This window comes from Limulus polyphemus, unplaced genomic scaffold, assembly GCF_000517525.1.
Source record: "Limulus polyphemus unplaced genomic scaffold, Limulus_polyphemus-2.1.2 Scaffold2510, whole genome shotgun sequence".
Taxonomy (NCBI): Eukaryota; Metazoa; Arthropoda; class Merostomata; order Xiphosura; family Limulidae; genus Limulus; species Limulus polyphemus.
In genome coordinates, this window is record NW_013668120.1 from 159,847 (window position 1) to 171,918 (window position 12,072).

At 30.4% G+C, this 12,072-nt stretch overlaps 1 pseudogene; it reads right to left on the bottom strand.

The window, feature by feature from the left end:
- Nucleotides 1-381: 381 nt before the first annotated feature.
- LOC106467160 overlaps nt 382-12,072 on the bottom strand; it is a 21,195-nt pseudogene continuing 9,504 nt past the window's right edge.

The following is a 12,072-nucleotide window of genomic DNA, read 5'->3' on the forward strand; positions in this document are numbered from 1 at the left end:
ATATTACAAACACCAACTAAAAATACAATTCCCAATTGTTATTATCAAATGAAAACTCTTGCTGTATGTTTATAGCTACATGATAATTCCTGTAAAGAACATGCTCACAGCAGCATGTAGTGATTTGAGGAAATAATTAAGAGCTCTTTATTTTCAGGTAAAAAAAATATCTCAATATATATATATTGGATTAACAAATGCAAAGATAAAAATTGTATACAGAATTAATCATAATTCAAGATGCTGCTTGAGGATTAGTTTGGATATTTGCAAAAAAAAAAAGAGCTACACCAAGGCTCTCCCTCACATTGATGGTAGCTGGGTAAAAGAACCCACAGCCCCAAAATGTGATGAGAGCCTGACACATTAACCCACAGGTTCTGATCAGCCAATATCTTCCTTTATTCACATATGCTTTGAGAGAAAACATTATAATTGACATAAAGTTCAAACACGCACAGAGGTATTCACTAACCCTTTAATATTGACAAAGAAGCCAACACATTATTCACAACAACCGCAGTAAAACTGCTTTGAATATCATACAAAATATAATAATTGCAGATTTAATGTCCAGGTGGCGGGCTTGTTAATAAAAAAATCATGTTAATTATTTTTACTCATGATTATTCAGATTTGTATAAAGAAATTAATGATCTAGCTTAAGATGAAAACAAAACCTCTACACTATGCAAGTCCCTGAATATGAAACTATATTATTTAAACTAAGGCACTTAGTTCTTCAATAAACTCTTTATACAATTATTTGCAAAATTATTTTTACACTTGAAAGTGTTGAATAAATATGGAAATCTCAAAAATAAACAATCTCCTCTTTTAACACTGATGAATATATTAATTTCAGTTTGGATATATTTTAACTTTCTAAGTTTTATATATATATATATTGTTAATTTCTAGCATTAACAACGTGTTTGACTAAGGTACTTAGTGAGATTTAGTTATATATATATATACAAACCGTTCAAGAACACGCTACTTATCACACTGCTATATAATTGATTATTATCACTTAACACACGCATTAACATTTCTTCAATGACTGTTAAACATTAAGTTACCATTGACAGTTCACCCACAGACTTTTTTACCAGTCTGTTTGTACAGTTAACTAAATTAATTGTGAAATCAACAAATAATTGTTCACTAACATAGTGCTTTGGTTATGCTTGTAAAATAGTCATTATAACGAGTACGGTATAGACGTAATGGTCGCAACTTTATCCATAAACTATCTTTTCGTACCTTCAACTATTTTTGATATTCCTTGTAAACATGAATAAGGTAACAGAATGTACATACAACTTGTTCTTACCTAAAATCATATTCTTATCTTTCAATACATTCAAACCATTTCCTTCTAAAGTTATAATCAGGAAATAAAAATAACGTAACACAATTTCACAAACTTTTAACAATCATTTACAGATGCACACCTTTAGAAACTTGAGACAGCATAACTACCTAATTTCATCGTCTTTAGAAACTTAACACACGACATAATTAAAAAATTGGTACAATATTTATAGAGACTTAACACTACATCATAACCCAACTTTATCATCTGTAGAGACTTGGTACAGTATTTTTATTAAATATCCTCAGTTTTTAGAAACTTCAGTAGTTTTTTTTTTAATAAACCTAACAATGCAATCTTTAGACATGTCAGCATAATTACAAGACTTCAATCTCTGAAGATCTGATATGAAATTATTATCAACTGTCACAACAATTTTAATATCATACCTATCAAATTTTGTGGCCTCACTAGAACATAGTCTTTGTGAGAAAAACAAAATACTCGTGTTTTGTGCTATCCGTGTGTCTCACACCAGTTGTGGCAAGTTTATCAAATACCTTTTTCAAGTATAAAGATAAAATAACATTTAATAAAACTTACCTCACAAAAAAACATTTCATAAAACTTAAGTTACACTGGAGTGTAAGATCACAATGCCGAAACTGCCCACAATTACAAAACCATGAAATCAAAGTTGGCACATAAATGTACATTGGATGTCCAGCAAGATGACCATTTCAGCAGAGAAACTGATGAATTGTTGTTTCAATACCATTCTGATATCCATCACAAAACTAACATAGTTTGTATATGCAGTAAGTACTCGGTTAATATAAAACAAATGTAGATGGTAATACAAATGACTAAATGTACTAATCTATTATTATTTTCTAAATGTTTCATGTTTAAAGAATACCACATACCAAATCTAATAATTTTTTTTAGGTATTTAATTTTCTGTTTTATTAATTCATGTTGTTGAATAACCATTTCATTATATGAGATAAGATGAAGTGCTTGTCTTCATAATAAGTGTCTGTCTGTCTTGAATGAAAAGCCTAAGCTGACTGAAGCAGCATTCAAGTTTCACCATTATGTTTCCTATTCTTGAGCAAATCTTTGTTGAACGACTGAGGCTGCTTCGTTCCTAGTTCCAGCAGTCGGTCGCTCACTATGCTATTTTTGGTGCTGTTACTTCTACTAATAGCTAACCCTAAAAGGCTGTTGATATGGCCAAGAGACCCTGCTGATGTCGTGCTAGTTTTTCTATTGTTGTTGTCTTGGCACAAGTTAAGAAGAGCCACTGTAGACGTCAGTCTTCTGTTTTGGGTTTCTAGTTGCATCACCTAAAACAACGAAACACTGTTAAGTCCCGAGCAATTTAATCAAATTATATTTTACTCTAAAAAAAACTTTGTTGCAACAATACATTGTAAAATGAACAAAATAAAGTCACCAGTATTTCAATATCTGACCAGTCAGCTAATGTTTCCCATCTGGTCAAGGTGAAAGAAAGATAAACTTCGGAAAGCTCTTACAATGGTTGCGTCTTTAGAGGAGTAAAAGGAATTTCTGGTGATAAAAAAAGATTGAATTTATCATTGATAGTATTCATAACTGCATTTTTATATATGATTTTTCCATACAACTAAAGATTAACGTGAAATTGACAGTTTTAAATGCATGGAATCTTTCCTATAATGGTTTGGCAACAACGATCATAAACAGAATATTGCAAATGAGAATTCTTAATTACTGCCCGATACTGAAAATTTATAATATTGTCAGATAAGACTTAATTCTACAGGTAGATGACTTTCTTTTGAGCGCTGTGTAGATAATTTACTATAACTTAAGAATAACATCTCTAGAATATTAAAATGCTGTAAAATTGTTTATAATGGATAACTCTACCAAGTTGAAGTGTAACAATATTTTATACTCGATCAATTCCAAGACAGTGAGATAGTGTCACGATATTTCATACTCGATCAATTCCAAGACAGCGAGATAGTGTCACGATATTTCATACTCGATCAATTCCAAGACAGCGAGATAGTGTCACGATATTTCATACTCGATCAATTCCAAGACAGTGAGATAGTGTCACAATATTTCATACTCGATCAATTCCAAGACAGTGATAGTGTCACGATATTTCATACTCGATCAATTCCAAGACAGCGAGATAAAGTGTCACAGATAAAGTGTCACGATATTTCATACTCGATCAATTCCAAGACAGTGAGATAAAGTGTCACGATATTTTATACTCGATCAATTCCAAGACAGCGAGATAAAGTGTCACGATATTTTATACTCGATCAATTCCAAGACAGTGAGATAAAGTGTCACGATATTTCATACTCGATCAATTCCAAGACAGTGAGATAAAGTGTCACGATATTTCATACTCGATCAATTCCAAGACAGTGAGATAAAGTGTCACGATATTTCATACTCAATCAATTCCAAGACAGTGAGATAAAGTGTCACGATATTTCATACTCGATCAATTCCAAGACAGTGAGATAAAGTGTCACGATATTTCATACTTAATAAATTCTGAGATAGCTTATTTTTAAGGTGTATTTTGTATTCAAGCAAATTTCAATTTACAAATTTTTCAGCAATGCATTAGAACAATACACTTTATATTTTGATGAATTATACAAATTTGCAAGTGGTAACCTCAGCTTGTAGCTCGGCTAACCGGTCATGGAGATCTTTGACCTCATCATTTTCCCCTCCTGTGGATAACTGTCCAGCAGTAAGCATCTCCTGATTCTGAAAGGTTAACAAGGGTTATTTCAATTCCACGTGGTTAACACTAAATTATATCCTAGGACTAGATGGTTATTAAGAATGTTTTTCTGGTTCTTGTAAGTAAATAAATAAGTAGTTTATTTTTGTTTTCTAAGATTAATAATACCAGTTCTTAAACGTTAAGAGCCCGTGCTTATATGGCTTTGAAGGATTAATTATAAGGGTTATTCAAAATGATAAAAGGTCATATAGTTTAATTTAGGTTTTTTTTATAGGTTCTCAGGTATGGTAGGGTGTTAAAAAAGAAGATTTGCTTGTTTTTTGTTTTTTTTATAGTTAATAAAAAAAAAGAATTATCATAGTTTTCATGTTTCTACAATTAAAAACAATAGAACCTTAGATACAACAAATTCATACCACAGATTATCTCAGTTTTGGTTAGTTAATAATAATAATAAATAAATAAAAAGGTGTTATTTTAAACATATTTCCTGGATAAATAAAGACAGACGAAATATTGAACAAATATAAAATATTTAAGCTACTATACAGTTGCGGGTCAGTTTTTTGACAAATAAAGCTGACCACTGTTATGGAGTTTTAACTCCTAGCTCGTAAGAAATAAATACAGGCTCAACAATACAATAGGATGCTATCAAAATATTTATGATAAACCTACATGACAAATCTAATTTAACTTCAATTGTAGAACATGCCTTATTAAGTACTTCGTATAAATCAAGTAATTATAGGTTATTTTAAAATTACTACTAATAAAAGTTTCCAGACTTCATATTTAAAACAAAAAACCTGTTCCTTCAAATTAAGGCTATTTAAAAGATATGCATATGTTAATACAAGAAAGGTTATTTGAAACATGCACTACCTTTATCTCCAAAAAGGAAACTTTCTGCTTTAGTTCTGTAATGATTTGGGATTGCTCAACTTCTCCAATCTTCGACATAACTTGCTGTTCCTTCATCTAAGGAATGCAGCTCTGAATCACTGATTTTAATTCACACAAGATCATTTATGCTCTTTGATGGAGCATTTTACATGCTGGTCAATTAGTATTTGCAAAAATTACATGAGGTGTGTGTATATTTACTAATTACATAAGGTAATGTTACTCTACAGAAATGGCTTACCAATTTTTTTATAAACTATTATAAATGCAGTGATCTCATCTATATTACATTAGCAAATCCTAAAAGTAATAAGAAACATTCTAGTTGAAAGAAAAGTAAACCAAAAACTGATAAATGATGAAATGTTTACGTGGCATACATGCAAAGTTGAAGTTTTGTACATTAAAACTGATAAAATCATTAAATCAGTTGGAAAACTTTTATCAGGCTGGTACCGAATAAAGGCAAGTTCATTAATACACAAACTAATCTGATAATCCAGAAAATCAAGGAAAGCAATAAATGAATTATATACATTGTGGACAATGGTGTCTTGTCTTCTGTAAGAAAAGCTGTGCCACAGGCAAAGCTCAACATTCACTTTTGAAATGATGGGAGAACAGGCGTGAATAATGTTGATGCCAAATTTTGTTTCACAAGAAGGATATTCTACACCAAATTGTTAGGAATTAATCACACTATCATCTACGTTTCAAAATGTGACATAACTCAAAGAATAAAAATGTAGATTTCACGGTTATTTTCGAGTGGCTCTGAACATAACAAATGCTCAACAATTACTTTTCGCAGTGAGCCTGTATAAGTAGATCAGAGCTTTGGCTCCAAGTGAAACCAAAAGTGCCACACAATTAACCTTTTAAAGCCCATGATATAACTTAAATTGACAGATCAGTTTAAACTTTGTGTTACTTGTAACAAGCTATTCATTAATGACAAAAATTATAAAAATGGTGTACTTTTTAATTCGAGGAAACTGGATACTAAAATTAAATCAAATTTAACAATGTATATACCGAGAAAAAATTCACATCAGTATTCTTAAGGTCAATTGACTCTACATGAAGCTGATGTTCTCACAAACCTGTGAAATTACATCCATGTTTCTTCGTTGTTCTTCTCTCAAATGGCCTTGTAGTTCACTATTTTTTTCTAGAGCTGCATCATATTTTTCCTGCAATTTTTGCATTTCATCTGCTTGCCGTCGGAGTTGGTTCAGACTCATCTGGTTCTGTGCTCAAGAAAACAAGACAGTTAAATTCCTAGTAGATATGAAATGTTTTTGAATTTGTATGCAACTTCTAAGTGAAGAGCAGTCTTATTTTACATAAGCAAAGTATATTTAGTCCCTTTCATACACTATCTCCTTAAACTCTCTCACTACAGGCTTGTTCCAAGGGACTAATCTCAACCATTTTGTGCTTGTTATAGTTTTCAAACTATAACTTTTAGTACCGTACATGTATTTTTACGAAATTTTGCAGAATATCAGTAAACATTACAAGGCTTTTTGTATACAAAGTATCAGTTTTTTTACCAGGTTTTAAGATTTTTGAAGTTATGATTTGCTCATACATTTTTTTCTTTTCAAATGCTGACTATCTAACACGCAAAGTAATTTTGATTTAAAGATTACAAATATTTTTATGCATCAGAAAATTGTCAAATTTCACATGTGAAATCTTTATAATCTCCAAACAATTATCGACCACTTTTTGAAAAAACACTTTATATTTTATCTTATATCTTCATTATTGTATCTCCATATGGGTTTGGTCAATTTGACCGACCTTGTAACCTCCATAAAAAAATTAGGAAATACATATAAATTACACTTTTTTTGTTCTAGAATGGCTACAAATTATAACAAGAAACCATAAAAGTTTAGTCTAAATAGCTTAAATCTCATAACATTATACATAATTTTTTAATTTTATTGACCTCTGAGCCATGTCCGACTACCATTACAGAAGTTGCAATGACGTGGCACATGTGCACTTATGTTACCATATCCAATAGTATAAAACTGGTCGATACTAAGTGACCAGTCTTGGCCAGTATTTTGTAAAATACAGTCACCTTTCGGTTAAAATACATTACATATGTGTATATATATATTATTACTAAACACAAAACAAGTTTCTTGAATTTCAGTTATTTTTTTTTCTTAAAACATAGAACAGTACATGAAGAAGTACAGAAAACAATAATGTTTTCTACTTACAAACTTTGTACTCGCTTGTCGTAATTTGCTAAGCATTGTCAAATTTAACACGTGGAGGATGTAAAACAAATTTTTATTAAGGTTATATATATATATGCATTTTTAAATAACAAAATATCATATATTACAATATCAATGACACAAAATTACACTATAATTTATAAGCTGTACTTGGGTTTTAAAAAAATATGATATTTTGAGCTCCATTATCTCCAAACCTTTCTGCTTCTATTGTATCATGAAAACGAAGGTACACACAGTTTGCAGAGATTGAGAAAATCGAGTGGAGCATTCAATTGGTTATACCCATGTCAGAGACAAGTATTTCCAAAAATGGAAGAGTGGACAGAGCCATCTTGGTTGATTCACTAAATATAATAATATCTCATAAAAATAGAAAAGCTAGGAAGTTCTTATTTTATATTCTAGCTTTTCAATATCGGTAATTTGATTTTCTAATTCATAAGAAAATATAGACTTTCTATTTGGACATCATACACATATAACTGAACCAAACATGCCATGTGACACTCAAAAATTGCTATTTAGGATTTTTTTAAATATTTACTTTTAAATTAAGAAGTTAACTAATACATGATACTAAAAGTTGAATTACAATTTATACCAAACATATTAACATAGATTCATAAAATAGTAGTTCAAGAAAATTTTGAATGCCAGTCTACAAATGTGATGACATGCCCTTTGACACCTGACCACAGGAAGGCCTATCAAGATAGGGTTAATACGAACAGGCAAAAAACGATTTTTAAATCATGTTATCTGAGGATGAGTCATACTATTTCTACATTCGTTATAACACAATCACAAATCTAACATTAATAAGATGACAAACTATAATGTTTGAACATTGAGTTAATTTAAAGCAGAATTTTTCTTTCACGAGGTATTTTTAATTTTTCACACCTGAGTTTCTAATTCCATGACTTTCTGCCTCAGTTCTTTCAGTTCAGCTGTAGCATCTGCTTCCTGAAACTTTGCAGTCATCAGATCTTCCTGTAACTTAAAAAGTACCGTTTTCTCTGTTTTTTCAGTTGGTGATGAACAGCTGGTGTCAGCTAAGTGCTTCTGAAAAAAAATATATAAATTTCTAAAACATCATCTTCACTGTCATATCATACATAATATTTTTTTGTATAAGCATAAACATATTAATCGTAAAAGTTTAAACAAGTATAATTAATGTATATGTCATCACTAAATTATTCCCTATATACAAGAAATGTTTTCATAAAGATTAATTACAAATATCTAACCAGACAACTGGTGTTGTGGTTGTTTGTCACATGAAATAATAATTATATCTTCATCATTCAAGTTTGGTTAGAATTTTGTCATTGATTTCATTGTACGCTATTTCACAGCTTTTGAAATAATAACTTAATAAAACATGGGGAATAAAGATATAATGAAAACATACTTATATTTTACAAGTATTGTTCATAACTAGAGTAGCCGAGTATCATGCCACATTATATATAATTTCTTTTACCTCCCACATCTATTTCACGAGTATCATTTATATCTTGAGTAGCCAAGTATGCTATATTACACATAATTTCTTACTTCCCACATTGCCTGGAGATCAACAACTTTCTGTCGTAACTCCTTCATAAACAGAACAAGTTCAGCTTCTCGAAGTTTACTGGCAATCAACTCTTCCTGGAGGCTAGCCACGGAATTATCAGGCGTGGTATCTCTCAGCTCCTTGTTGGCCTTATATTAAAGTAAACAAGAAGTAAATAAATCTCCTACTCCTACAGTAGTTTACAAATAGAGAACTTTATAACATCTAGATATAAAGAAATATTTAACAACCTCTTCAAGCTCATGGATTCTCTGTCTCAACTGTTCCACAACATTTTCCTTCTCTGCTTCTCTTAGTTTCACAGCCATCAACTCCTCCTGAATTGCCTTGATAATGTCTTCTACATATGCATCTAGTGAAGGAGACTGAGACCAAATCTACGACCAAGAAGATACGTTAAGAATAAAGAAAATGGAGACTGAATTCTCAAATAGTGTACAGAATTGTTGTAAGACAGGACTAATTAGCACAATTTATCTTCTCTAGTCCCACTAGTATGTATAATTTTTTGTAAGCCTCTCTCACAAAACAAAACATTTTACCCTCTGATTTCAATACAGTCCAGATTGTCAGTAGATCTAAATGGGTTGAGACTTAAAAAGTAAATATTAAAAAGTTCATTCTTTCATACATTCATTCTTACATAACACAATACTGGATGTCTATAACAGTGATTGATTCACGAAATGTTTTCAAGGGTTTAAAATATTGAATATTTGTCAGACCATAGTTATTTTGTGCAAGTGCGCTTTATTTTTGCATACAAGGTAAATATTAAAACTTTGATCAAACGTTCTCTTATAAAGATCTAGGTTTTTTTTTTAAATAGAATTAACTGAGCATTGATAATAAAATTTACTACCTGATTATGAAAACCAAGAAACTCTCTCTACCTTGTGCATTTCTTGCAGTTCTTCATACGCTTGTTCCAGTTCCTGCTTTATGGTATTTTCTTTATCCCGCAAGGCAACAAGTTCCCTCTTTATGGCAAAATTATCTTCTGCTTCCTGGGCTCGACTAACTTGTCCCTCTATTAGCCTACTTGCTAGTGAAGCACTTTCCTGATTTATTTATGAAAATTCAATAAACACTTTATAAAAAATGTAATCGATTAGTCAAAATAAATGTAACAAAAATATTCAATGTTTAATAAAGAAACTGACGTTGTTAAAATTTCACTCTTTGAATATACCAAAGAAATATAATAAAAACCGTCATTAAACTCCAGTGTAAATAGGTATTTATTTTATAAATTATCTTAAAAAAAATCAAGGTACAAAAATGGAGGGTATTTTCCCCCCCACATGCGCATGGTGGCATTCTTAGCAGATTATCATAGCTGTAGAATAGTATTAAGATGGTAGTTTGTATATAAATTACATTACTTAAAATATAACATTACTGTTTAAACATAAAATGATGCTTGAGGTAATTTTCAAAAAACTAAAACACGTTTAAGAGATCACACAAAACACTAGACGAAACTAATTACCTGTTCCAAGTTTTCAATTCTTTGTCTAAGAATCCTATTTTCTGTCCGTAACCTCTGTAACAAGTTTAAACTGCAATCACTATATTTATTAGTTGACTGAAGCTTTCTACTACGTTTCACTTCTTTCAAGAATATAAAAACTGACAAATTAGAAAAAATATCAAAACATGATCAAATACGATAATTTAGACATTTTTTTTTTAGTTGAACAATATTTCATCACTATCAAGATATTATACATACTTAATTAGCTTCTTAATATGTTTAAAACTATGATCTGCCCTATTCAACATTTTATCACACTAATGTTCCAAATAAGTGATTATGCTAAATTACTTTAAACCATAAAACCTGATGAAAATCTAGGTTATTATTTTGTAAGAGCTGTGATCATGGAATGTGCAGCATTTTTTTTATTATTGTTTAATTGATAATTTACAGCCACAAAGGATAAGTAACTATAAAATAAAAACTATTTACACATATGTTAAACCAAACATAGAATAATTATTAAATACATCATTACATATTTTTATTTTAAACAACTTAGTACTAGAGGTAGACCGATCAAAGTTCAATCTATTTAAAATCACTGGAGCCAAATAAAAAAAAAAACTTGAGTTCTATGATGAAACAAATATATAAAATAGATCTATAGGGGATTAACAAATTCATTTCAGGATTAAATATTATAATATTCCTTGCAACACAAATGAAGTGGTAAACACATGCCTGATAAATAATTAAAAGTCTATATTCCTTAAATTTGTTTGAAACCGATGCTCTATAAGTTAGGCTCATCATTAACCTCAAGACCCTCCTTTGTAACAACCAGATTAGTCTTACCTTAAATTTGTTTGAAACTGATGCTCTATAAGTTAGGCCTATCATTAGCTTCAAGACCCTCCTTTGTAACAACCAGATTAGTTTTACCTTAAATTTGTTTGAAACCGATGCTCTATAAGTTAGGCCTATCATTAACCTCAAGACTCTCCTTTGTAACAACCAGATTAGTCTTACCTTAAATTTGTTTGAAACCGATGCTCTATAAGTTAGGCCTACCATTAGCTTCAAGACCCTCCTTTGTAACAACCAGATTAGTCTTAAGGCATTAAAATGTGAGCTCCAAACACTTAAACAATAAGTCATTTGACTGTAGAAAATGGAGTAATAAATTTGATACACAAGATAGACTACTCTGGCAAGTTTTTTTGAGATTCTTTATCATGTTCATCCTATCTGAGGTTATTCTCAATAAGAATTCCAAGAACTTTTATTGAATCAACTCTGGATAATATATTGGCCTTAAAACCTAAATCATCATATACTTGTTCCCTTGATATAATCATATATTGTGACTTCTAAATATTTAAAACTAGGCAGTTGTTGACAAGTCAGGTATCAATTAAAAGTAACTGATTGTTCACTATTTTAAAACAGACAGCAAGAGAATCCGCCTAAATAGGAAGAGTTATATCGTCAGCATACAAATTGCGTGTATCTTTTGAACATACCGAAATTAAATCATTAGATCTGATAGTTGATATATCTTACCCTCATTTCTACCATTTCTTCTTGTTCTCTAGTCTTTAAAGTTGAATATTCTTTTTCTAATCTGAAAAAAAAACAAAAAAAAAACGTTCCATTCAGTTTCGTATAACACAGTATGTGTTTTCAACATTACTACGTATCCAAATAAAAGATATTCATTTTAATGTTACCTTTCATTTTCTT